The sequence below is a fragment of the Marmota monax genome, unplaced genomic scaffold (genome assembly GCF_021218885.2).
Source record: "Marmota monax isolate L192 unplaced genomic scaffold, Marmota_monax_Labrador192_F-V1.1 WCK01_AAM20220418_F8-fsc00004, whole genome shotgun sequence".
NCBI lineage: Eukaryota > Metazoa > Chordata > Mammalia > Rodentia > Sciuridae > Marmota > Marmota monax.
Window position 1 is genome coordinate 8,216,208 of NW_026692881.1, and position 27,305 is coordinate 8,243,512.

At 41.3% G+C, this 27,305-nt stretch overlaps 1 long non-coding RNA gene across 2 annotated transcripts; it reads left to right on the forward strand.

The window, feature by feature from the left end:
* Positions 1–319: 319 nt before the first annotated feature.
* On the forward strand, positions 320–20,829 carry LOC124096512 (uncharacterized). 2 transcript variants are annotated; one of them, XR_006852870.2, is made up of 5 exons: positions 320–448; positions 14,408–14,588; positions 14,701–14,933; positions 18,389–18,661; positions 19,723–20,829. It is a non-coding gene; the product is annotated as an uncharacterized LOC124096512 (long non-coding RNA). The 2 variants fall into 2 exon arrangements; XR_006852871.2 differs by having other exon boundaries at positions 18,561–18,661; positions 19,723–20,828.
* The last annotated feature ends 6,476 nt before the right edge of the window (positions 20,830–27,305 follow it).

A 27,305-nucleotide genomic window follows, 5' to 3' on the forward strand; every position in this document is an offset into this window, starting at 1 on the left:
AGTGTGTGAGTCAGCTTTCCGTCACTGTGACAAAATACCTGAGATAATCACTTGTCAGGAGAAAGATTTATTTTGGCTCATGGTTTCAGAGATTTCGGTTCATGGTCAGTAGGCTCTGTTGCTTTGGGGCTTGTGGTGAGGCAGTTCATCATTGTGGGAGCATGTGGCAAAAGAAGATGCTTACCTCATGGTGACTGGAAAGTAAACTTAAGCAGCAGGAAGGGTCTGAGTCACAATATCTCCTCCTAAGGCATGACCTAACTTCCTCCCACTAGGCTCCACCTCTTGAAGGTTCACCATCCCCCAGGAACTCTATGGGCTGGGAACCATGACTATAACACACAAGCCTTTGGGGGACAGTCAAGATCCAAACTACTGCAAGAAGCATCATCTTCACTGAAAATGTTCTAGTTTCCTGTGATTACAGGAGAAAATTTCTCCCAACAAGGTAAGGTGTGGTGGGAAGTTGGTTGACAGGAGGCTCCTTTGGGGACTTTGGTAACAGACACTTTGCCTTTGGGACAGATTGCACTGCAATCATCTCAGACCAGTTGGGCATCTAGAGGACCTGGACCCACAACACTCCTTTCCTTATCCAACTGCTGTCTCACTTTACCATGCATTCAGGTCTCCAAATTTTGCCTGAGCTGTCCCCACTGGCTGTATTTCTCCATCCTCCGGTTTTAAAATGTTTAATATCATCAAGATTACCTGAGAACGCCGGTTTTAAGGGTAGATTCCTGCTCTTCCACCTCCAGGGCCCTGAGGGATTCTGATGGTGAGGTCCAGGATCCAGAAAATATATTTACAATAATCCCCACAAAGTAAGTCTGCTACCCATGTTCCCAGTCTAGATTTTCAGAAACCTAGTTTAACCCCTTCCTTCTGCTTTACTCCTTCACAGCCTGGATTCTGGCCTGTCAGGGAGGTGGAGGTGGCAGCGTGGAGACTATTAGATGTGTGCTAGATCTTATATAGTACCCATTCCCTGTTCTATTCTCCCCTTTGCAGCCTCCCTCACCTTCCTCACCCCTTCCTTCTGCTCTCCCTGCCTTCCAGTGACCACCAGACAGTCACAGGCCATCTATCCACAAACATTCAGCCCTCACCAACTCTCTTCCACTCTATCCATCCCCCGACATGTTCTCTATCTCCAATTTCACTTTTGGAATTCTCTACTTAGTTTCAGCCAGCTTTCAGTCATCTACAGCTTCTCTAGGTCTCCAATTACATCTTCGAGGGCGTATTTGTAAGCCTCTTCAAACTCCTCTTCCTTGACCTCATGGCCACACCTGCCACTGCCAGTCACCCTCTTCTCTAAGCACTCTGGCTCTGCCAGGGTGGTCATGTTCACAGCTACACCACATTTTGCCTTTTCATGTAATAGACAAGCTCAATTCCTGCACTGTAGACAGATCTCAGGATTCAGCAGGCATGCCCACTTGTCATTTGCCCCATTATGCATCCTTTAATCCCTGAGAACTGGCACACCACTGGGGGAGCCTAAAAGATGATTTATCTTCACAGTTGATTGACTTAGTCAAGAATGCTCGAAGGTATGGTCTTATAAACAGGACCAGTTGCATAATTTGCAGAGCCTAGTATAAAACAAAATGTGGATCCCTTGTTTAAAAATGTTAAAAAATTTCAAGCCAATGACAGCAGTTCATTAAACAAAGGCTATGACCCTTTTAAGTGCAGAGCCCTTGCAACTGCAGTGGTCACACACTCAGGAAGCTGATCCTCCTGAGCCTTATCCTTGATCCAGGCTATTAGCTTGGCAACTATCAGGACCAGAGAAGTTAATGAGAACACAGGAAGAAGTTGCCAGTTAGTTTTCCCAGGGAACCACCCCTCCATGTACACAGTCTTCACTTCTCACCCAGTCAACTCTAACGTGGACCTTGTCACTGGAAGGAAGGAGGAGCACATGAATGACAGGGCATATATAACTCCTCCTCAAAATGTGGAAGAAACTGCTCCAAGGGGGAGGTCAGAGTGTCTTTACCGTAGTTCATAATAATTGGGATGCAAACTAGTCTGAATGTCATCCTAAATGCTATGCTCCCGTGTTTCCTCACTTCAAGCCCTTAAATCCCTTAAGACCAGACTGGAGATGGAAACTGGGATCCAAGCAGCAGCAAGTCTCCCTGCTTTCTTTGGGACAGAGCCAAAAAGAGATAAAGAAAGTGTTGTATTAGGCAGCAGTAAACAGGCAAGCAACCAGCAGTCCTTTAATAAAACAGACCTTTATTGGGGCTAAAATGGCCCTGGGCTGACCCCACCCTAAATCCTGGCAGTGTCCAGGGACAGGAATTTAGAGGAACAAAAATGCAGGCATTTCAGGCTGCACCCCCCTGCATACATAACAGAAGGCAAGGCAGAAACCAGCAAGCGAGGAATACATAAATACCATTATCCACTATTGCAGCCCCAACTTATTTTTTAGTCTGGATGACTCTGCTCTCTTGCCTTTTCTGCCTCACATTTCTGTCCTGTGTGTGACTCACAGGAACAGCCTGGGGACAATGAAATATCCTAAAGCCCTAAAATAGGTCCTCCTCCCTCCCTCTAACGTCAGGACGAGTTTCCTAAGGCATTTGTTTCTTCCTTTATTAACCAGGCATGAATGACAATATTGCCTGGGTTGAACAGCTCATCTCTGTCACTGGTAAACATAAAAAATGAGTCACATTCATAGAAAAGCATGCCAGAATTCCATTGATTAACATCCCGTGCCCTAACCTCTCTTTGAAATTAAAAACACTTTCAATGACACTGAACAGAAAAGGCATCACAGGAAAAATATTTCTAAGATGGGGTTGTCATTAAAGCGTGCCCAAAATAGAACTGTTTTTATTTAACCATCCTGACTGCACTGGGCCCTCCCCGCTCTGGCAGCTCTGGTGGGCAGTGAGGCTACATGCAGTGAAATCACAAGAAATGCAGAAAGTAATTCTGTCTGTTTGAATTTTAGAAGCTTCAGAAGCAGACCTATGGATAATGCCTAGTTCATGTGTCTCTTTTCCCTGCTGCAAGCAATTTTTAAGGATTTAAAATCTAGCTGTTTAGTAATTTATAGGCAAATTTTTTGATTTGCTAACTATACATCTGACTCTGCCCCTCTGCCAATTTTTTTATTCTGTCCCCTCAACCTCATCCCCACCTGGACTCAGAGTAGATCTCCGTGACTCCAGCTTTGGATCCATATTTCATGTGGACACCATTGCCTTTCAATTTTGAAAACTGGCCCTTGAGGGCCAGGCTTGTGCCAGATTTGTTTGACTCTGCAAGCACAGGGAGATTGTTGGGTCTGATTTTGTGTTTTAGATTTTGGTGCCTTCACCTGGGGCTACACAGCATCCTCTGCATCCCCTCTTCAACCTCTTCCTCAAGATCTGCCGCCATGTGGCCCCCCTCACTCTCCCATCTGTCAGTCTCACAATTCTTTCACCTCTACAGGCCTCTGGTGACTTCTGCCAGCCTTGTCCACCACTGCCTTGGGTCAGCACTGCTATTCAGCTCCCCACAACCCCTTGCCTGATCCCCAATTCTGCCGGAAGACCCGAAGTCTCTTTCAAGGCTAAATTGAAATGTTACCTTCTCCATGAAGTGTTTGTTATTCTTTGCATTCAACTTAAGTGCAACAGAGAAAGCCAAACTTGAGTTCAAATCCCAACTCTTTCACTTACCATCTATGAGAACTCAGCAATTTTCTTAATATCTGTAAAGCTCCATCTAGTGATTTTCAAAATGAGAATGATTTATTCTGCCATCAAAGGCTTGCTTTGAATATCAAAAGGAATAATGAATGTTCAAGTACCTATGTAATTCCTGGCACACTTACCCGTTATTATTGTGGGCTTTTCTGCTTTCATAGGACATATTATGGCACTTCCTCCATTGGTCTTTTTTTAAAAAAAAATATTTATTTTTTCACTGTAGTTGAACACAATACCCTTATTTTATTTTTTTATTTTTATGTGGTGCTAAATATTGAACTCGGGGTCTTGCACGTGCTAGGCAAGCACTCTACCTCTGAGCCACAACCCCAACCCCTCTCCATTGGTCTTTTAATGAAGATATTTGTGCCTTTGTCTTTCTCCTCTACTAAATCACACAGCAGGAACTTCATTACTGTAGTCCCCAAGTGCCTTGCATTCATCACTCAGTATATGCTTATTAAATGTGTATATGCTCAAATTGTCTGCTTTGCTTTAATAAAACTGACCATTAGTTTACCTATTCCCCATGGAAGAAACAAAGCTGAAAAACCCTGTCAATATTTAGATTTCTTTCCTCATTTTTAGATTTCTGTAACATGATTTTGATTTTAATCCAAATTATGATACAGTAGTAGTAAATTATAACGTGTGTATCTATTAATATATTTTAATTTTTTATTATATCATGCTTCCAATGTGCCAAGAACAAATCTCAGTAGTTCACATGACCCACACAACAAACCTGGAAGGTAGATACCATATTAATCTTCATTTTATAGTGAGGAAACTGAGGCTTGGAGAAGTTAAGCTTGACTGAAGTTTTTCAGTTAGGACCTTGTAAGTCTGGATCCCAACCCATGAAATATGATTCCAGAGAACAAGATCTTCTCTACTGCCTAGTACCTCCTCCAATTTGCTACTGCAGATAAATCATAAAGTAAAAAGCAAATGGAACTGATCCAATCGATTACTATTTACAACCAATACGACCTAATTCAACTGATGCTTTGACTGTGTAAGGTAGGAGACCAGATGAGTTTCTGTGATTGAAAATGACTGACAGATGTTTTGCCCACACAGCTGTTCCTGCAGCGTCTGGCAAGTTGTGTTGGGTCTCCTGGAGGTCCCCTCTCATCTTGCCTATAGATTCATATGTAACTTGCCAAGGAAGGCAGCAGTAAGACATAGAGGTGTGCAGCAGCAGGGGACACACTCTAGCAGGAGACCTTCTGCAGAAGCACAGGACAAGGAAGCCTGCCACAGACTTGTCTCAGTCAATGTGACATCTAACAAGTACCTTGACCCAAAGCTGAGAGATGAAACAGTGAGACTCATGGAGTTGATAGCAGCTGCCTCAGGTTTGAGGAGCTCAGAGCCATTTCGAAACTGTGGATATCCCGCAGGCTGTCCCGGGGCTTCAGGGGCTCCAGACAGATTCATTGCCTGTACATCACTGCTTTTGCCAAACTAAGACCACAGGACACCATTGAAGTCTCTCATGGTGCTTCCCAAACTCCAGTGGCAAATCACCTGGAACTCTTGTTTAAAATACAAATTCTGACTCAGCAGGTCTGGCGTTGTCTGAGATCCTGCATTTCTAACAAATTCCTGGGTGACGGACCACATTCTGAGTTACAAGGGCCTGTGGAATACTAATCTCAGGAGAGAAGTTATATGAAATGTGCTTTCTTAAAGGCTGTCATGTGTTGCAAATCTTTGAGAAGGGTCTGTGATATGCAGAACTTCTAGGATTTGGCCAAGGAACCATTTTTAGTAGGATGTCTGTTAGTATCTCTATTATTTAAGATTAAGTTTCAATTTTCAGAAACAAAAAATTCAGACTAATGGAGACCTTTTCCCTTTGCCTATAAAAGCAGTCTTGATAGTCTAGTCTTGGCAGGGTTCCTAATAGCCTCAGGGATCCAGGTTCTTTCTTTTGTCTTGTTCTGCCCTCCTGGCATGTGGCACCCACTCGTGTCCAAGATAGCTGCTCCAGTTTCAACTATCACAAACATATCACACTAGCAGGAGAAAGGAGGACCAGGAGAAGGATGCATACACTCTCCTTTCCAATTAGACTCCCAAGAAGGTACATATACTCTATGCTTTCCATCATTGCCAGGATCTCATCACATTGGTAAGGAAGCCTGGGGCGACGTGGTCTTCCTTCTGAGCAGCCATTTTCACAGCTAAATATCAAGGATACCAGTACCAACAAAGGGAGAGTGGATATTGGAAAACAACAAGCCATTCCATCACAGCCTCTAAAAGAACTAGTGAAAATAGTTTGGGAAATGATGATCTGGTCTGATCCTTTAACTTTGCACAACTGGCTACTGGATGAGTCAAGAGAAATGTTTGAGTTTCTTGACTCCCTAGAAATTCCAGGTCTTGCTCAATCGGTCCAAGGTTCCTCTCAGATGACATCCTTCCTTTCCCTGGTGGCAGAGGAGAAGCCCCAGGGAGTCTCTACCTCAGCTCCTGGAATTGCAGCCTTGTGAGGAGCACAAGGTTGATGGACAGTCTAGGCTCAGAAAATGCATTAGTGTCACACACACAAAAAAAAGGCAGAAACACTGGAGAATGAAACTATGGGTTGTTATTTTGCATTGATAGACAGAAAACAGCATCAGAAGTTAGATTATTTGAGCAATTTTATAATGAGCCCAGCCTTTGTGAAGGTGTCTCTGTGCCTCCCTCAATGCTCTGCCCTTCCTTGGCTGTCTTTAAGTGTTGATGACCTGCTGTGGGAGGCAGCAAGCCTCCTTCTCTCACACTGACTCACTGAACAAAGTCAGTACAAGCTTCTCAGCATTAAATGAGAAAGGAATTGAATGGGAACTGGAAAGAGGGGGCCATAACATTTATTGACTGCCTCCTGTGTGCTTGTATACTAGCTTAGGTGTGGATCTACTTATTTAATGCTCATTATAGTTTATGACACAGACTAGTAATGACCAAGCTGGGAGTTTCACCAGGTGTCTATGTCTCTAAAATCCATCTCCTTTGATCAGGATGGAAATCAAGAGCCTCCTGCCTTGCTCCCTTTCTTTGTCTCCCTGATCCACGCTTTCTCCTACCACATTCTTTCACACACTGACTTTGTGTTCATCGTTTCCCAGTAATTAGTAAATTATAACCCTCGCATCTCAAATTCTTGACATTCATTTGCTGTTTCCCAGTAATTCATTCCATTTGGTATTTGCTTTGAAAAAGAAACCCAAGTACTCGCTAATGCGGCACACACTCCCTGGCCTGGATGGGGCTCTTCACCTCATTTATCACGTTGCGCTGCTGGTCCTGAAGTCTGACAGGCAATTCAGGCTTTCTGAATGCAATTCAGGCATTGATTTTAATCTATAAAGCTTTAGCGTCTGGGCCCTGGCTGCCATGGAAATGAAATAGCTTCTTGGATACTTTTTCACATGTTGCTGCTAACTGTTCTGAAATGTGGGGTCCGAGAGACGTTTCTGGACTTTTTCTGATGTAAAAATGTCCAATATGAATAGTTTCTAAACTTTAGCCATCACTGTGAGTGTGGAAGAGAAATTCCAGCCAAGGACAGATACACAGAGTATGCTTACCTTCATGGCCCTACACACTGAATCTGTTGATAATGGCTACTTGAAAAGAAAATTTAAAATGCAGACCACATGGTGGCCAATGCATTATGTCCATGTATGAATATGCCACAATGAATTCTGCATATATATATATATATATATATATATATATATATATACATGTATATGATAACAATGTACTAACTGAAACAGCAATAATATAAAAGAGAAATCAGCAGGCAGATCAGGAGGAAGGGGGAGAAGAAGGATAGGGAAAATTCTGGGGAATAAGCATTATCAAATTAGGTTATGTGCACATATGAATACATGGCATAATGAATTTCCTATTATGTATAATTATAATGCACCAATAAAAAAATTATTTAAGTTAAAAAATAAAAACCAAGAAATCTCTAAGCCCAAGCAGGACACTGGGTGCCAGGAAGCCAATGGAGAAGTATGATGTTTAAACTTTGCTGTGTAACATGCTTTTCTTTCCCCTGCACAGGGGAAGTCGGTGGCAAGGAAATGATCCTAAAATGTGTGCATCATGGAGGGGAGGGTAGACAGGAAGAGTGAAATCTTGGTGCTTATACTGACTGTGCGGTGGCAAGCTAGGAGCCGTCAAACCATGAAAATACATGGAGGAAACAAATGCATATACTAAGTGAAAAAAGCCACTCTGTGTGATTCCAAACTGGCATCTGGAAAAGGCACAACTATGGAGACAGAAGACCAGTGGTTGCCAAGGGTTAAGGGCGGGGAGGAGACTAGATGGAGCTCAGAGGATTTTTAAAGCAGTGAAACTACTCTTCACACACTGGTTACGTACATGTTAGTGTATATTTGTTCAAGCCCACGGAGTGGACAGCACCAAGAGCAAACCTATGTAAAATCTGGACTCTGGGTGCGAAGAGTGTGTCGATGTAGGTTGAACAGTTGTAACTTTGGTGGGGAATATTGGTGATGGGGGAGGTGATGCATGTGTGGGAGCAGGGGGTGTATGGGAAAGAAATCTCTGTACCTTCCTCGCAATTTCTCTGTACACGTAAAGCTGCTCTAAAAAAATACAGTCTTAAAAAAAAAAGACTGGGGTTAAAAAAAAAAAAGAGTGGTGGCAGCGTGCCCAGGGAATATGACACCACCTTTGTTCCAATCGGCCACAGAGGCTGGGAAAGGGGGGAGGAGATCAGAACTGTAAAGGGGATTTAAATGCTCTCCACCACAGTTCTGCTTTCATTCTCTTCACCAGAAGGTTCTGGCTGTCTGCCCTGACTACTCACGTGGCGTTCATTCCAAAATGCAATTCCTTGCTTCAGCTTTTTAAATTCTGATGACATTGGCATTAGCAAAGAATGTGACAAAGCAGTCGACATGTTGACATATATCCCTAAAAGGATAGAGCTTTAATTTTTTTTAAGTAAAAATGTGTCCAAAAGTAAGAAACTTGAGTGAAAGTAGAAAAAGATGAACCAAAGGCATTTTCGAACAGCAAATGACAGTTAAAATCCACTTGTGTAGCTTCATTTTCCCATAGAAGAAGGCTGTTAGGCCATGACTCATTACAAGGAGTTGGATGGAACACAAACTTAATTGGGTCCTGCAACAGAACTTCATGTAAAATGTTCAGTTGTACCTGTAACTTAGGAAGGAGATGCCAATCTCAACTCCCCTGAACAGCGAAGGATAAACTTGACTGCAGTAATTCAGGAGCTTCTACTTGTCTTTCCCAATTATCAAAGTTCAGGTTAGGACGTGAAAATTCTACCATCACCAAGAACTACAATTTTAATATCACAGGTGTTCTTTTTAGGGTTTGGTTTCAGCAAGGCCAGGTCGGGAGCCGTAGCTTACACGAGAACATGCCTGCCAGCTCAGGTACATGCCTGCTGACTTTTTTCCGGAGTTACAGCTCCATTTGTATGATATCAAAACAACTGTGATTAAGTCAGTTCCATCAAGAATCCCTCCTGGCAGTTGCTTGGAACATAAATACAGAATGATTGTGTTTTTTTTTTTTTTCTCACTTTTCAAATGTAAATTTGACTGTGACCTTAGAAATGTGTTATCTAGGAGTGAGCAGCAGTGGGCAGGAAAGATAAACTTGCTTTGTATCTGCCTAATTTCAAGCCGGTTCCTTGTAAAACCAATCAGGGTTTTACAGGGATGGTGAGGGAACTTGGGATAATAAATTGAACACTGACTGAGCCCCTGACCATCCCTAAGCATCACCATCAGGACCCCTTGTTCTCGGGGGCTTTGGTGCCTGTCTCCCTTGCCCCAGATCCTCCTTAGACTCGGATAGTGCTCTGTTGTAAGGTAAGCACCATGGGCCCTTGCCCATGCTCAGACTGCAGATGTGCTTCTTGCCAGAACTTTCTTGAGCTGAGTTGGTGACAGGCTGCTTTCAATCCCACCACCATGCAGTACCCACAAGGGACCTAGGATTACCCAGAGGTGATGAGGCGTTGTCCTGGTTACTCAGGGGCTCTCAAGAATGCTTTCTCTCAAGCTCACTGCCTTAGTATCAGGAAAAACAAAGAAGGGTATTAAAGATAGGGGCCTTCTCTTTCCTCCCAGAAAAAGACCATGCTCTTATTCCCATCCAGACTGCTGGATGTTAACAGACACCAACTGGAGCTTGCAGGAATTCTCCCTTCTATGAGAACAGCACTGACTTTCAGGGATGGGACCCCAGCAGTCTTGTTTTTGTGACAGGGCCTTGTTCCTTGAATACCTGGCAGATCCAGGGAAAAAGAATCCCAAGATGGACGAGCAAGACCCAATTTGCTATCCACAACTGATCACCTGAGGGGTAGGTAAAAATGCAAGCAGATTGCTCACAACTAACAATTGTCCTTTAAGATGGTCAGAAACTTGGGGCTGGGGTTGTAGCTCAGTGGTAGAGCATTTGCCTGGTACATGTGAAGCACTGGGTTTGATCCTCAGCACCCCCATAAAAATAAATAAATAAATAAAGTTCTACATTCTTATAAAATGGTCAGAAACTTAAACTGGGACACCTGTCCTGAGTGGGTCGGTCTCCTTAGATTATTTCTATAGAACTAGGACTGAAAGAATAGGATGATCTCCTTTCTAAGGGAAGAAGCCACCGGACAAGACTTTGGCCTTGTGAGCCATCCTGCTCCTACTAGGACAAAGATATTGGTCCACAAGTCAAGGCAGTGGTGCCTCTTCTCTTCAGGGAGAAGCAGAGGTGAGACACAAGATGGGACATTTGATCTTTGAGGCCCAGCTTGCCCCTTCTCCCCCCTGTTGGCAAAAGACATGAAGCACCCCCTTACCCTGCCAGTAAATTCTCTTTTTGCCCTTGCTAGTTAGTGTTGGGTTTCTATCACTTGCAGCCAAGTGACACATTGGCAAATTTCTCATCCTGACAGCTGGCCTGTCCCATAATTAGATGACCCTTCTTGTGTCTTTTGCATCAAAGCTCCATTTGTCTCCTCCTTCCTGGAGGGTGCCTCTGAGTCAAGCCTGCTGGGTGGGCCACCCAGGTGTTCAAGGTTTCTGGAGGACACCACTCTCCTGGGGCCCTAAGTTTTCCATAGCACTCTTTTCCTTCATTGCAGGTTACATTTCTGCCTTTCTCTGGGTGGAATTCTGGGTTCCTTGACTCAATCATTTCTGCCCCTTGGATTACATCCCTTTTCTGTGAATGGTGAAAATAGTAAATATACCCCTTCCTCCATCCAAGACTGTTGACTTCCCTGCCCCTAAGAACCCTTTCTCCTTTCTTAGTATTTTTTCTTCCTTTTCCTTTCACTTTCCTTTTTGACATTAGAAAAAAATTGTTTTAATTAGTTATACATGATGATAGAATCATTTATGCACTTTGATATGTCATACATTGATGGGGTATAATTTCTCATTTTTCTGATTTTACGGGTTATAGAATCACATCAGAGAGCTCTGCTTTAAGGCTTTATTTTGGAACATTAGACCTTGCTTTCAATAGACTTTCAGAGATCTTATTTCTAAAGGTTATGAGTGGAGTCCTTTACATTCTCAAGGTAAATACTCACATAGCGGATATTTTCTAGGCTAAGGTGGATTTGAATTTCTTGCCAAGGTTGGAGAAATTAGTGGGAGACAGAATTCTTCTATAGATGATGAAAAGGGCTGATATTCACTCTTCAGGCCTTAAATTGCTACTAGAACCTGGGTACCAACAATTGTCTTGGCCCATAAGATGCATAAATCTAGGACATTGAATCAGAGGTTACTTAAGCAAAGAAGAAGGGATCATGGATTATCCCTCTGTCAGTAGCAGCAAAGTCAGCAACAGCCACCAGTTTTGGGCAGTCATGGTTGTACTGCCACCATGGGATCCAATGCCTACCAGCAGGGGCAGCAGTATCCAAATTGGGCATCTGTGGCATTGACTCTGGCTCTGGTCTGGCTATCCAATCCCACTTTGTGCTTCCTCAATTTCTGTACCTGGTTCTCTAGCCTGCCCCCATGATTCTGTTAATGTTCCCAGTGTCCTTTTAACACTTCCCTTTTTCTTTGAGATTACTCCCAGAAAGCAGCTATGGATGATATACCTGCCTAGGATTCTCTATGTGTAATCATTTGCTTTGTTTTCTTTGCAGCACAAAAATCTGAAATATATAATTGGGAAGGCTGACATGTAAGAGCTACTGACTTGACGAGAGAATGAGGCTAGCAGATTCCCCAGTTGCATGACTCAACACAACTTTAGTTTCTCCTCGAGAGATGATAAGACTACTTGTTTCTTCTGGGTGGGCAGGAAGCACAGCTGTTCAACTGAAGCAGTGACAGAAGTAAGAGAAGTGCAGGGAAAGGAAGAGATACTTCTTACCCAGAAAGTAGCTTTATAAATGACTTAAGTCCTGTGCTTAAAAAAAAAAATCATCAAAGCTGTGACAAATCATTTCAGTGTGCTGCTCTCATTTTATAGGGGAAATTATATTCTGTAGTGATCTGGTGACTTTTGGGTTTATCAACTAAACCAGAATGACACTGACAGTGAAAGGTGATGGTATGAATGAAAATTCTGAGATAACAGACACAATGGTCTCCCTAATTAGTGGAGTGGAGATTTAGAGATTCTAGAAGGTCTCACTCCGGGTCTGTCAGGCAGTGAGATAGCTATGGTGGTGCCGATCCCACAGCATTCCCTCATGTTCCTCAGCCACATTCTATTTCTTTCTCTTCAGGCCCAAAGCTGCAGACTGACAAGTGTCAACATGCCTGCCCCTTGCCCACACCTCCCTATTCATGCAACTAGCAATCCATTCTGCATTTGCACACATTCCTACAGAGGCAATTTCCATAGCAACAGTAGAACTATAAAAAAAAAAAAAAGAAAGAAAGAAAAAAAAAAAACACCTGAACTATATTTTAAAGATAAATCACCCTTTAAGAAGTCTTCCATTCTAGGGAATCACAGGCCATGGCCACTTCGAATTTCTTAGTCCTTTGTCACATATTTACATTTGTACATTTCTAATTCCATTTCACTGTTGTTGTTGTTTTTCAATTTAATTAATTACAAACAGCTTCTCTTTTTAGCTGTCATTGATGGATTCAGAAGTATTTGAATCAACTAAAAGCAAGGAGAAAAAACATTGTGTGTTTTGAGTACCTACTACAAACCCAACTCTTTTACATAAATTTTATCTCATTTTCATAGAAATCCAGACAGAACAACGACACCTCTGCAGCACAGGGTGAGCCCTGTGCAAAACTGGCAAATTTTATATACAGCATCCTAATCCTGTGTCTTATCACCAAGGAAGCCAGAGAGAAAGAAGGGATTAGAGAGGGAGTCTATGAGTCTATGTGGGGAAGCGGATGGAAGTGAGAGGGGTGGGTGACGAAAAGGCCAGTGTGAGAGCTGAGAACACGGGGCTCCAGCTGGAGGTTCAAATTGCTCTTCTCATCAGAGAAGAGGGAAAGGAAGTGGGGAAGAATAGTCTTGATTCATTTTTCCTATCTGAGGAGAGCTGTGCTCTGTAAGCAAAGGGTATTAAGTAATTGGGGCTTGCTTCCTTGAAACCTATCTGTCAGCCTCAGGGAAGTCTATGCTTTTTTAGTTGAAAGAAATTTGTACATAGTGCTATATATTTTTTTAAGTTGGTGATTTTTCAGTTCCCCCCCAAAAATCTTTCAATTTTCCTGAGACTATTTCTTTCTTTTTTTTTTCTGGTTTTGTGCTTAGAAGCTGATATGAAAAATATCTGACTCACTTGGAATAGAAAATTCAACTCATTCATTCATTTATTCACACAAGAAGTATTTACTAGTCTCCTTCTTGAGATAGTCATGGTGGTCTAGATGAGGAAAGGTGAATAGACCTGGCCTTATTCTCTCACAGCTTGTCATCCAATTGAAAAGAATTATTGATAAATTAATCAGTTTTTAAAACAATTATATTAATTAAAAGCTGATAAAAATGATGGGGAAAAATACATAATAATGTTCAAAGTGCTAGAGAGTAGTCCTTGTTCCCACTACATTCTACCATTAAGATCTATCCATTTGGAGGCTGGGGTTGTAGCTCAATGGTAGAGCGCTTGCCTAGCACATGTGAGGCACTGGGTTCGATCCTCAGCACCACATAAAAATAAATAAATAAAGATCTATCCCTTTCAATATTGGAGGAAGCAACACAAAAGCCATCCAATGTATAGTGTGAATGAATTCAGTCAGATTGTTTTCCTTTGAACAGCTTCAGGAAAACAGTGTTCTGAGAAAGTAGGAAGATTTATGGAATTGAGGGAGAGTAAAGGAATAACTTAAAAACATTGGACATTGTTCAGTGGGCAAACCTGGTTAGGGAGATCCAGAAACCCTATTTGCAGCAAGAAGGTACCAGCTGTCAGAGAGGGAGTGAGAAGGACACAGAAGGAGAGGCTGAGAGACCGGAAAACAGAACTGGTCCAAGCAGGGCCTTAGCCAACACTGTACATACCTCGAGAAAGGTTGAGTACAAAGTACAGGGAGTGATCTTAATTCATTCATCATTAGCACTTGAGCTATTCAAAGCTAATTTTCAATAACTTCATGATTAATAACAGACACAGGTGTTTGGCACTCTGTCTGAAACCAAATGGCATCTTTGTTTTATTTGAGGTTTTCCAGATGGCTGTGTTGGATCCTGCCAACCACACCAGATGGGAAGGGTTCCCTTACCTGAACTGAATCTGCACATCCCTCCAGAAGTTCTCTGTCAAGCTGAGCTCCTGAGCGAGATACATAGGAAATGGTTGTGTTAAATGAACATCCTTTATTCTTGGTTATGACTTAATCCTTGGTAATAATTTATGTTGGGCTATAGATATAATTTCTTTCTGCTTGGTTGCTTAGTGAATTAGATCAAAAAATACGTAAACTTAGAGTCTCTCCCTCATTTTACTTTATTTTAGTCTGAAGCCTAAGCCAGAAACTGGTGTAAGAAGCCAGCCTATCGGTTTGCTTCCCTACAGCTGCGACTTGGTCCTGCGTATTCCTCTGGATTAAAAACAGCTCCTAAAACAAAGACTCAGCCAACCCCATTTTGCCATTCTGGAGGCAGAAATAGAAAGAGAGGGAGTTTCCTGGAATTACTTATCATTCATTCACCCTTTCCAGCACCATCTCCATTGCCAAGTCCTGACGGGTATGTAGACCCTCAGCTAAACCCATGGGAAACTCCTCCCTGGGTCAGGTTCAGGGAAGAGTGTTTGCAAATGCTTCCTGACTCAGGGCCCACTGGGACAGTTCCTATAAAGGCTTTGTCTTTTCCTCCATAAAGAATTGATGTGGATTTCCTCTCCTTATTTCCTCTTCTCTTAAGCATGGTTCTGAACTTCCTCTTGGAATCTGAATCTCAATAGGATTTTATTTTATGTCAGTGGGAAAGCTTATGCATAATTCAACTTCATGTCGATTGAAGAAGGGGCAAGGAGCTCCCTCTGTGTGCCTGGAGTTGAGTGATCTTGGGACTGAAGGACTGTGCCTCACCACATTTCATCTACCAAGCGGCTTGCTGACAGCACTTGCAAAATAAAAGTTAATCAGTCATTCAAGTGTAAGGCAGCTTCTCTGCTTTCAGGAAATTCATAATCTGGTGAAAGGGATAAAGACATATAAACATAAAAATAATAGAAAGTTGTGTAGTCCAACAGGAAGTGTTGGGCTGGAAGTCAAGAGCCTGTATCAGAGTGGTAGTTCTGCCATACACAGACGTTGACCCAAAATGACCTCTCTGAACCGCAGCTTCCTCATCTGTAACATGAGGGAGTTGGGCTAGATAATATCAGAAGGAGTCCTTCGCCTACAAACAATGTTCAAAATCGTTTCCATCTTCACCAACTGCTCCCACTCACACTACCACCATCTAAATCCCCTTCCACTGGGAAATCTTCAGCCTCTCTGCTTCATGTCTTTCCATCCTAGAATTCATTATCCCACCAGGGTAATCTTTGGAAAACACAAATCTATCTTGTCACAGGCCTCTCCTTCACTGCCTAAAAATCCTCCAACAGCTCCTAACTGCTATTAGACATGGAAGGCATAGCAGCTCTTCCTTGCTCCCCATAACTGAGCCTCCCTCCCCGTTTCCTCTCTAACCTTGATTTCTTTGCTATCCCCCTCACCCACCATGCTGTTACTGCCTTCTTTTCCAATCCATGTCCAAACAAATTGTATGCTCTTCTATCCAGAAAATTCCCTTTCCAGTAAGACCCATATCTTCTGGGCTTTTTGCCCTAGTCATACTTTCTTCTCTCTCTATTCCTCAAAGTAGGACCAGGGGACCAATGAGATGCAACAGAAATCATGATTGGATTCTAGTCCAGTCCAGAAATTAAGTGGAGGATAAATTTATGGTTTGGGAGAATTATGAAGGCAGGAGCATAAAAGAACAGGCTTGGGCCATGTTCCATGGTAAAGGAATATCTAGTACATGGTTTATTAAACCCTGTCCTTCATTTCTTTTTTTCTAGGACACATAGCTTCTTTTGTCATGAAGAAGAAGATAGGACTCATTATGGCTAAGCTGGTTGATAGGCTCAGTGTTTGGTCTGTCTGGTCTGAACTGGATAGTAACATATTTGGTATCGTGGCTTCTGGTGGTCTTTTGAGCACCATACTTTATTCTCCAAACCCTCCTGTGCTCTATGCTAGGATGCTATCCCCAAGCAGAGCTTCTTTGGGTTCTTCAAGGTTCCCAGGGATTTCTAAATGCAGAAATTTCTGGATTTAAATTTGTGGAGCAGCCCAAGAAACAAACTAAATTTATTTGAAGATTCTTCTCTTTAATCCTTTTAATTTATCAAGGTTTGCATTCCACTTCATAGGAAATTAGTATTTGTTGTAATATTAAAATGACATTTTAAAGTACTATCTGCACTTTAGAGAATGGGATTTCAAGTCAGAAAGGTGGAATTTGACTTACTCTTCAGCTAATCACTAGTTGTATGACCTGGCCACGTGTCTTTTCTTCTCTGAGCTTTCACATGTGTCCATCATACGACTGCATGCTAATTATTCCATGGAGTGTAGCACCCTGAGGGCCACAGTCTGCCTTTTACTCATCTGCATATCCTTCATATATACTAGAAGAGGGTCCTACCCCAGAAGTCATTTTCTGTGATTCATCCCTCTACATCAGACACAAGTGCACCTATGGTTATCCCATTTTTACCACTAGATGGAGAGCACGTATCCTAAAAATTTTAATTCATTAGGAAGTAAGAGAGCAAATGTTTGTCTATAGCATCTTAACCAAAACAACTTATTTATTCATGATGATATTATTAAAACTGTCTCTCAATACATACAATTATAAGGTAACTCACAGAACTATTTATTCTAAAAATAATAAAAGGTCAAAGGCAAGGGAGAAATACTAACATCAGGATAGTGATTATCTCCAGGGATGGCATAAGTAGAATTGGGTGAGAGTAGAGAGCTCTAAATGTATTTGATAGCTCATTCCTTATTTAAAGATATAGGAAGCAAAAAAATGTTAACTCTGGACGAATTCTGAGTGGTGGTGGTGGTATTTGCTGTTTCTGTGAAGTTTTTCAAAATTACAAATTTTTTTAAGTCGGGGGGAAGATTCAAAGATAAACTATATATCTACTCATTTTATCTCTATGTCTACTGAGTTTTTAAATGTTCTCCTTGAGAGATATGCAATCTACAACATAAAGCAAGATAGCAGAAAACCTGGTGTCTCTGTACTTGGTCTCTCACATGGCCATCCTTAACCAAACGGTAAGTCTTCTAAATGTCACAACTTAAAATTCTTGGCTAGTTAGTTTTTATCTCTGAATTGGATTCGTTTAAACTAATCTGAAAGAAGAAAAAAAGCTGTATATGTCTGTGCTGGTTTCTATTGCTATGTAATGAACTACCATGACATTTAGTGCTATAAAAGAGCAATTTTGTCATGTTCATAGATTTTGTGGGACAAGATTTTGCACACCTTCCTGTGGGGACACCTTGTCTCTGCTCCATGACATCTGGGGCCTCAAGTTGGAAGACTCAAGCTGGAGGGTCACTTGATAGTAGGGAGGGAGTTGATGGCGGGGGCCATACTTACTAGCAGGTATCTTCACTGATGTGTCTGGTGGTTGATACTGGCTGGGCGTGTCTACTGAGCCACATACTGGTTACAATCAAATGAACACGATTGGTCCCAGCTCTTCATGTAGTGATTGTCAAAGACTGCGCAAGAGTATTTAAAACCATCACAATATGCTCTTAACTCTGCTATTACAACAAAGTGGATTGATAAAGCTGGACCTCACTTCCTCTTTGTCCACTCAAATGACCCATATGGGGGAGCATTTCAATGTATCTTTTAAATTATCTAGGAACATGTCTGGTCAAGTTCAAGAAGCTTAAGTATAAACTAATATGGTTTTTTTTTTATCAGCCTTGTACCTTGGGAAAGCTGTTTAGTTATTTTTTATGACCATTAAACATGCAAGTATTCATAAATAACACATATAATAAGATTCTCATCACCAATGAAATATTCTCCAGAGGGGAATATTGTCTATTGCTGCATAATAAATTACTGACAACTTAGTGGTTTAAAACAACAAATGCATTATCTCACAGCTTTTGTGAGCCAGGAACCTGTGAACAGCTTAGCCCTGCAGCTCTGCCTCAAAGCTTCTCATGGGTGGCAATCAAGATGTGGGTCAGACTGTCATCTGAAGACCTGACCAGTGTGAAGTATCTGCTTCTGTGTGACTCACTTACATTTCCTCACATGAGGCCCTCTTCACAGGACTGCTTGCGCATCCTCATGACATGACACTGGCTTCTTCCATAGTGAGCAATCAAAGAGAATGAAGAGGAAGCCACTGGTACCTTTACATTCTAGGCTTTGTAAGTGACAGTCACCTCTGCCATATTCTTATTCATTAGAATTGAATTACTAAGTCCATTTCATATTTCAGAGGAAGGGAATCAAGTTCCATTTCTCGATGGAGGCATGTTAAAAACTTTTGATTATATATATTAAAACTACCCAAGGGAGATTGAAGAAAGGTTTCTCTCACTCTATCCTGAAGGAATCTGCCTTCAGACACCCATCTTCACTTGGGCAAAAAATGTGAGAAAACAAGTTGTTTCCACAGGAAAAACTGTAAATTAATTTCCGTATGGCCATTTAGATAAGAAATCTACCTGGATTCATCTATTCTAGTCTGTTCCTTGCTTTAGGATGACAACTATAATCATTGCCAATAAAAAGGGGGGGGGATGCTCTGTGTGTTTTATTTTGCATATAATTGTGGTAGCATTATGGAAGTATGGGTATTCCAGTGCATATTCTAATCACATCCTCAACAGTAGGGTGAACGTGGCCACTCAAGTCATCTAGACAAGTGTGTTGTTCTTTATATTCCATTCTATTACATATCTTCCAAACCCCCGAACTTGAATGGTCTGGATGATAGATGAGACTGTGCTTCAGGCCAAGGTTGATCGTAAGATGCAGAATTGCCATCTTCAAAACGCAAAACTCAGTGAAGTAAAATGCAATCCTGAGAGTTTCTCATCTGTAGTGAGGCATAGCAGAAAAGATGCAATTACTCATTTATCTGAGAGAGGGAAACTTAAGTGGCACGCAATCCGGATATCTAAAAGGAAGACAGGCTGCAATTCCTAATGTGGGAAATACCAGTCCTTAGGATACGACAGTGAGGCCACCGACAGGAAGGTGGGGGCGGCTCCCTTCAAATAAAAAGGGTTGAATTGTATCTGGTTCTGGATCTAATTCAACTTGACTACTGAGCAGTAAGATAAATTGAACCCACAGAGAAAACTGAAAATCGCATTTTCCTGGCAAGTCTCTCAATGGGCTTAGTGTGTTTAGATTTATGGGGGGTGGGGAGGGGTAATGACTTTTTCTGCCTTGGTTTTTCACTTTTTTTTTTTTTTTCCAGGACTGATTTTCCATCTGGCCTAACCAGAGCCTGAGGTTACTGAATCCAGTGGAGCCAATAGGTTCGACTTGAGCTTGCTTAAAGCATGCTTAGAACAGGGAAAGACAAATTGGCTCCTTTCTGAAAGGCCTATGGAGCAGAAGCCTGCTTCTCCCTCCCCAGACCACAGCCTTGAAAGAGAAAACATCCTGTTCTTCCAACTCATGAGAAGCCACTGCAGTGGAGCAAGAGGCTCGGTGGCCGTTTCCCACTCAAGAAGCTCACTGACTGGCAGCCTTAAGGGCAAGGACCTTATCAGGCAGACCTGATTCCCATCCCAGGTCCTGGGGTACCAGGCAGGGTTAGATAAGGCTGGGCTTATCAACTCAGCTCCAACAGCCCCGGAGAAAACAAAAGAGCAGCACAAAGTTTCCACGCTTGGGAAGAAGTCAAGGTTAGCAAAGCACTAGACCCAGGTATCTGGCAGAGGTGACAAAGGGACCTTACAACTGAAAGCAACAAGACCAGGTGGGGTCAGGGACACTCTTGGAGTGCCGGTAACCAGAGGCAGGATAGGCTCAGGAGAGGCAGCCCTTGCCCGCATGCCATGTAGACTATCCCACACAGCTGCCACCTAGAGGAGAAGGGAGACAATAGAGCAAAGCCAGAATTAGTTGAATTTTAAGATGAAAAGACTGAGAAAACACAGAGGATTTCTAGAAAGAATCAGGGTCGCATGGTATTAAGTGGATTATGTTGAATTAGGAAAAAATAATGTTATATATTTCTTGCACACACTAGTTTGTGGCTTAGGAAAATTCAAACATGCTTATAAACATGCCAATGCCTTGCCCCGTATGCCATACCATGCAGAGAGAAGGGGCTGTTTGGGGTTAGTGAGTCTCTCAGAAATTTAAGAGATGGCTAGAATCGCAAGGCATAAAGTGATAGTACCTGAAAGTCTTCTAGAACACAGTTCAGAAAATATTATTTCTTTAAAGGGCCAGATAATAAACATTTTATGCTTTTCCAACTGTATAGTCTCTGCACCTCTTCAGCTCTGCCATGGCAGCACAAAACAGCCATGTACAATACATAAATGAGTGGGCCGCGCTAGGTTCCAATAAACTTTAATTATGGAAACTGAAGTCTGAATTTCATGTCATTTCCACGTTTCACAAAATATGAATATTCTCTTGAATTTTTTTCAAGCATTTAAAAATATAAAAACTATCCTAAGCTCAAAGGCCATAAAAATACAGCCAGCTTTATATCTGACTTAGAAAAGCAACCAACAGTTCACCTTCAGACTACTGCTGTGGGAGCAGAAGACATCTGTTGAGCCCTAAGTCCTGAAAAACAGGGCCCATGTCTGTTTTCCTTCCTTGGGGTAAATGTGATATCTGACACAACGTAGGCATTAAATTGCTCTTCATTGATTTCATGATCGAAAAGCCTTTTCGTCACTTTAAAAACTGTTTTGTTGCTCCATGTAACTTAACAAATGTCTGCAACGGTGATTTATTTATTTGCAAGAATCACCATGAGTCAAAAGGAGACTTTCATAAATAAATAAACAAATGGTAAAAATTCAGTGTGGGTGGCTGGGAAATGGCAAATCATTGTTAGTTCTGTTTAAAAGAGAACCTGCTGGCACTAAGAACTAAAAGGGAAGTAACAGCAAATACTGTTCCTGGTAAGAAAGGAGCCATCCTGTGCCTTTCTCCTGATATTAATTCTGTGCCTTCCATTTGGCCTTCAGAGGTGTCTTCTACCATTATGCCCATGGCATGATAAAGCTACCTGGGTAACAAAACCCTGGGAACCTTATCAGGGACCCACAACATGGGAGGAGTCACTGCTGAAAATCCTTCTGCTGTGTCCTAAATTGGCAGCACCTTTCCCCATTAAGCCACACAACTTCTAGGCAGAACTGAGCAAACTCAGACAAAACCACACGGCTTAGGGCTGCCTTAATTCATCATTTATCCAAATAAGCTTCAACGGGTTCCTTTTTAAGTTTTCCTTTCTTTTTAAAAATCCCAAGTGAATTTGCAAAGGGAAGTATTGAGAATGTGGGGGGAATTGGGGATGATAACTAGTGTGTTGGTACCAAGAAGAGGCAAAAGAAAAAGATCAAAGATTAGTTTCTCTAAGCTGGGTGGCACCTTGGCACGGAATCCTGGGAACAGATGCCGACTGATTTGAATAAAAAAAGAGCAGAAGTAACCAAAGATAAGAAATAATTGGCTAAAAGATATAAAACCAGACTTCTGACTGGGGATAATAAAGTTTTCCAAAGCAGTTGTTAAAATAGCTGACTTTTAAAAATCAACCTCAAATAAAAAAATTAGGAAAAGAAATGCATTGTTAAATATTCTCTACCTCCAATTGAGAATTAAGATGTGGGCAGAGAAGAAGACACCCTTTCCAAAGTCTCAGCAGGACCAATCAATCTTGTGGAGGCCTTTGTGTTCCTAAGAGAGTGATGTCAGCACCCATCGCAGGAAGAAGAAAGAAATGTTTGCACTAAAGGTCACTTGAGAACTATAAAGAAAAATGTTATTTGTAATGACTTAGAAAGGCTTCCAGGAAGAAGAGGAGTCAACTTGCTGTTTTAGAATGAAAGGAAAAGAAAAAAAAAAAAAAAACAATGCTCCCAGTTAAAAATAGTCATTTAGATATTCCAGAAAGTCTATGAAACTTTGAGGGGAAAGAATCCAAGGGTACGATTATGGGAAAATAAACTGTTATATTAATGAACTGTTAAAAGTACATTGTGCATTTACATATGTATGGGTCATAAAAATAATTGAAAAAGTTTTTGACAGTAAGAAGGCAGAGACTAACAGACCCTCTACCCTACATCCTGATGGACCTTGAGAATTCTTAGGTTAATCAGATAGTCATGGCTCATGAAGACATCCAGATCAGACAACCTGGAGCCACATTTCAGCTCTGTCACCTCTAAACTGAAAACTGCTACATGTCATTCAACCTTTCAAAGCCTTAGTCTCTGTTATTGATTAAGTGAAGACAATGAGTGTCCCTTGTGAGTCATTGTTAAATGAATTTCCTACACAGAGTGGATACATGGCAGGTGCACAACAGAAGTAGACTTGAACCTGTTGTATTTGAAGTAGGTTAGTTTCCAACTGGATTGAGCATGTACTATGTGTCAGTCCTCTATTTAGACTGCTTTGGTCTTCTCAGCAGCCCTATGATCAGGGACAACTGTCACCCCCTATATACAGATAAAGAAACTGAGGTTCAAAGACACCAAAAATTTGCTCACAGTGCAAGCTAGTGAGTGCCAAGCCAGCCAGCCTGGCTCCCTGCCTCCAAACATGAGATGGGAAGGTGACTGAACTTGTACCATCTTCTTCTTCTCTGTTTCCATCAAGACATAAGGAAAAAGATAAGGAGATTTTCCCCTCTCAATAGCATAGACATATGTGGAATCAATTGTCTTAAACAACCCTCTGAGACATGTACCACATCTTCTCCATTTTATGGAGGATCCAACTTAATGTGCAGAGCCATTGTAATGCCAAGACTACTCTCAACCACTATGCTATGCAATAGCCCTAAGTGTTCAAGGGAAATTGGTTTCAAAAGCCTCTGCAAGTGCTCAAATTCTCAGATGTTCAAGGACCTTTTAAAAAATAGTGTATTTTGTATAAAACCTACACACATCCTCCCATATACTCTGAATCACCACTGCATTGTTTATAATATCTAATAAAATACAGACACTATGAAAATAGTTGTATATGATATTACTTAGGGAATAATGACGAGAAAAAAGTCTATAGATGTTTGGTACTATCCAATACTTAAAAATACTTTCCATCCGAAGCGGGCTGAATCTGTGGATGCAGAACCCTTTGCTAAGGGTGCTGAGTGTTCAGCCTCTCAGCTTTGGGCTTTTAGAGGCAAGCCAACAAGCAATTATTGGTGCCGCCCCAGCCAGGTACTGGTGGTGGCAGGAGAATGGTCAGCAAATGTAGCTTTAGGGGAAATTGTAAATTGAAGCTGGAAGAAAAGTAATATTTATTGACAGCTTATAATTTAAGTGAGTAGGGACATTTTAAGTTAATAATATCCTAACTGGAGTTCCAAATTCTTGGACTTCACCGAATATAATAATAGGGGCCTGTAAGCTATTTTCAATATTTCAAAAATGCCTATTAGTGTGTCACTAATCATATAAAACAGTCTTTGTGTATGGTAATGAAGACTTAAAGAAGAAAACTTTTAGGGAAAAACTTCATAATCAGACTTGAGAAAGATTTCAAGGATTTGTAATTCTGGAAACAAGTGAATTTTTGTCCTGTGAGAATTGAAATAATCCCTATAGATGTCAAATTTACCCTGATAGAGAAGATAACCCCATTATCAAAGAGAATTCAACAAAACTCAGACTTGAGGAAAGAAATTGTCGGCAGACATGAAAGGAAATTTTAGCCATTTACTTAGAATTGCCAGTCACCGTAGGAGCAGAAGAGGCATTTTTCTGCCAACTGGTTGAAGCTCGTGCCAGAATAATCCTGCTGTTTCTTAATTGTCCTAAAAGCTTGTAGCCAGCAATTTCCCTGCCAAGCCTGACCTCACTTTCATGTTTTTTATAATATGCAGATCACGAAGTGTCCCATTCAAGATAGGAAAAGGAGAAGTTATTTCCTTGGCCTTACTCTCTTTGGAACTCACCATATTATAATCTATCTGTATAACGTGTCCCTGTAAAATAATGTATCAGTGGTCATCTCAAAACCTTGAGTTTTATTTTCTTTCTGTACAACCATCCTTGAGCACCTTTCAAGGTATGATTTATCCTCATGGAAATCCTTTATGATCCTTATCGAGGTAAGGGAGGGAAGCAATGTTACTCCCATTGATGACAGAATTATGACTGCCCAACATAAAATTCTATGTGTGGCATAAGTTGCAAGTTGCAGAATGAAATAGAGTGTGCTCACATTTTTTCATAAAAGGCAAGGTGTGGAACAGTGTGGGTGTGCACACGCATGGGCAGTTGCAAATGGAGGTGGGGTGTGAAAGATCTTGCAGTATTCACTGTAGTATCACTTAATGGCTCCCTCCCAAGGTGGGAGTGAGTGAAGGGGCTATCACCAAAGATGTTTACTTGTACCTGGGTACCTCTGCTTTTTAAATGTTTCATAATAACATACGATGTTTTTATAGCTTCAAAAATAATTTGGGAAAGTTTAAAATAGGTGACAGATAGTCTATGAAATTGGTAGTCTTAGCTACTTTATTCAGTTGGATTCATATTTCCTGAGCAATATGAAACCAATTTCCCATGAACACTTAGGGCTCTGGAAGCAAATAGTTGCTTGACATCTGAGTCTTGTGCAAATTAATTATACCTCATTGGAATGGAGATTGAGTTTGGATGACCACAGTCTTTCAGTGAGCCTCTTTTGGGCTTCATAGAGTTCTTTGAGGAACAAAACAAAGATTTCAAAAAAAGTAAATACACTTCTTTATAATTTATTTAGATCTTTGTACAAGCTTTTGGTAGGGTCCCACAATAAAGGCAATTTGGGGATAAATATTCCATAAGAGAAAGTCCTTTCTATTCTGGAGCATGATCAAGAAACTGTAGTGTAGGTGAAAAATAAAAAGTTTGATCTTGAACTTGTATTCAAATTCTGACTTCTACTTAAGAGCTATTTGGCCTCAGAAAATCTACTTAATCTCTGGAACTATTTAATCTACTGTAACATGGAAGAATAAGTTGAGTATGGGGTACACACATGAAGTCACAGCTATTCAGAAAGCTGAGGAAGGAGGATCACCTGAACCCATGAGAGCAGCCTGAGCAACACAGCAAGATCCAGGACAGAAGGAAGGAAGGAAGGAAAAAGGGAGAGAGAGGAAAGAGAGAAAAAGAAAGAGAGTAAAAGGAAGAGAGAGGGGAAGAAAGAGAATGGGACGGGAGAAGGAGGAAGGAAGGATGGATAGTAGGGTGAAGGGTTCCCTGGAAAGAGTATTGCACAATACCTGGCTTAGGGTAGGTGATTTAGAGTTGGTGGGCTAATTTATTTTTTTTGAAATGTAAATGGGTTTTAATCTATATTGATATTTATAATGAACTAATAAAAAAGCTTAGAAATGTAGTAGGAAGTAGCGATGATTCTATTCATGGTCCAATTACCCTATTTTGTTTCTTACCTGGCTATATCATTCCATCACACTGTGCAAAACTACTTGACATTTATGTCTTACTGAGGAAGGGCCAGTAGTGTCCACTGTGCATGTGAACAACCAACATGCAAAAACTTAGAAAGTGATTCATTTGTAGACTTATTTGCAACAGGGTTGTATTTGTAATTGGAGGTGTCTAGCTCTGCCATCTTCTCAAACATTCTGCTTCAGAGATGATAAATCTATTAAATTTCTCTACATCATTTCTCTGATGATTAGATTTGGCTTTGGATGTTGAAAACCAACCAAAGCCAAATCACTTGAAATTTACTGGGAAGGAGGCAAACTGGTGGCTGAGGAATTCCACTGAGGCAAACCCAAAGAAAGTACTTGGGAAGAATTACACCAAATTGTGATTATAGGATGATAGGTTTTAGGTTCTCTAACATAACCGGGAAAGACAGCTGAGTGTCTTTGATTCACTTCACTTTTGTGAGCAAGATACCATATTAGGTTCTAGGGGGGAATGTTTTAGTCATCTTTTTCACTGCTGTGACTAAAGGATCTGATCAGAATAATTTCAGGGAAGGAAAAGTTTACTTGGGGGCTCACAGTTTCAGAGGTCTCAATCCATAGACAGCAGACTCGATTCCTTGGGGCTCAAGGTGTGGCTGAACATCATGGCAAAAGAGTGTGGCAGAGGGAGACAGCTCACATCATGATCAGAAAGCAGAGAGAGTGGGAGACCTGAACTTGCCAGATACAAATATATACCCCAAAGCCATACTCCCAATGCCCCACCTCCTCCTGCCAGACCTCACATGCTTTCAGTTACCACTCAATTAATTTTATCAGGTGATTAATTAACTGATTTGGTTAAGGTTCTCATAACCAAATAATTTCTTCTCCGAACTTTCTTGCGTTGTCTCACACATGAGCTTTTGCGGGACACAACACATCCAAACCATAACAGGGAATCAAAGCTGAATAAGTAGGCTGGGTGTGGTGTAATACCTGTAATTACAAACGCCTATAATACCAGCAGTTTGGGAGGTTGAGACAAGAGAATTGTGAGTTCAAAGCCAGCCTCAGCAACAGTGAGGTACTTAGAAGCTCAGTGAGAGCTTGTATCAAAATAAAATACAAAATACAGCTGGGGATGTGGCTCAGTGGCTGACAGCCCCTGAGTTCAATCCCTGGTACCCACCTCTACCAAAAAAAAAAAAAAAGATGCATAAGTATAGGGCTAGATTTGTGGCTCAGTGGTAGAGCACTTGCCTAGCATGTGTGGGACACTGGATTTGATCCTCAGCACTGCGTATAAATAAACTAATTAAACAAAGGTCCAAAGATGAATAAGTATAGGTCTGGCCCTCTGTGAACTCAGAGTCTTGACAGTTTCAGAAGACAATGACTCTAGGTCATCTAAGATT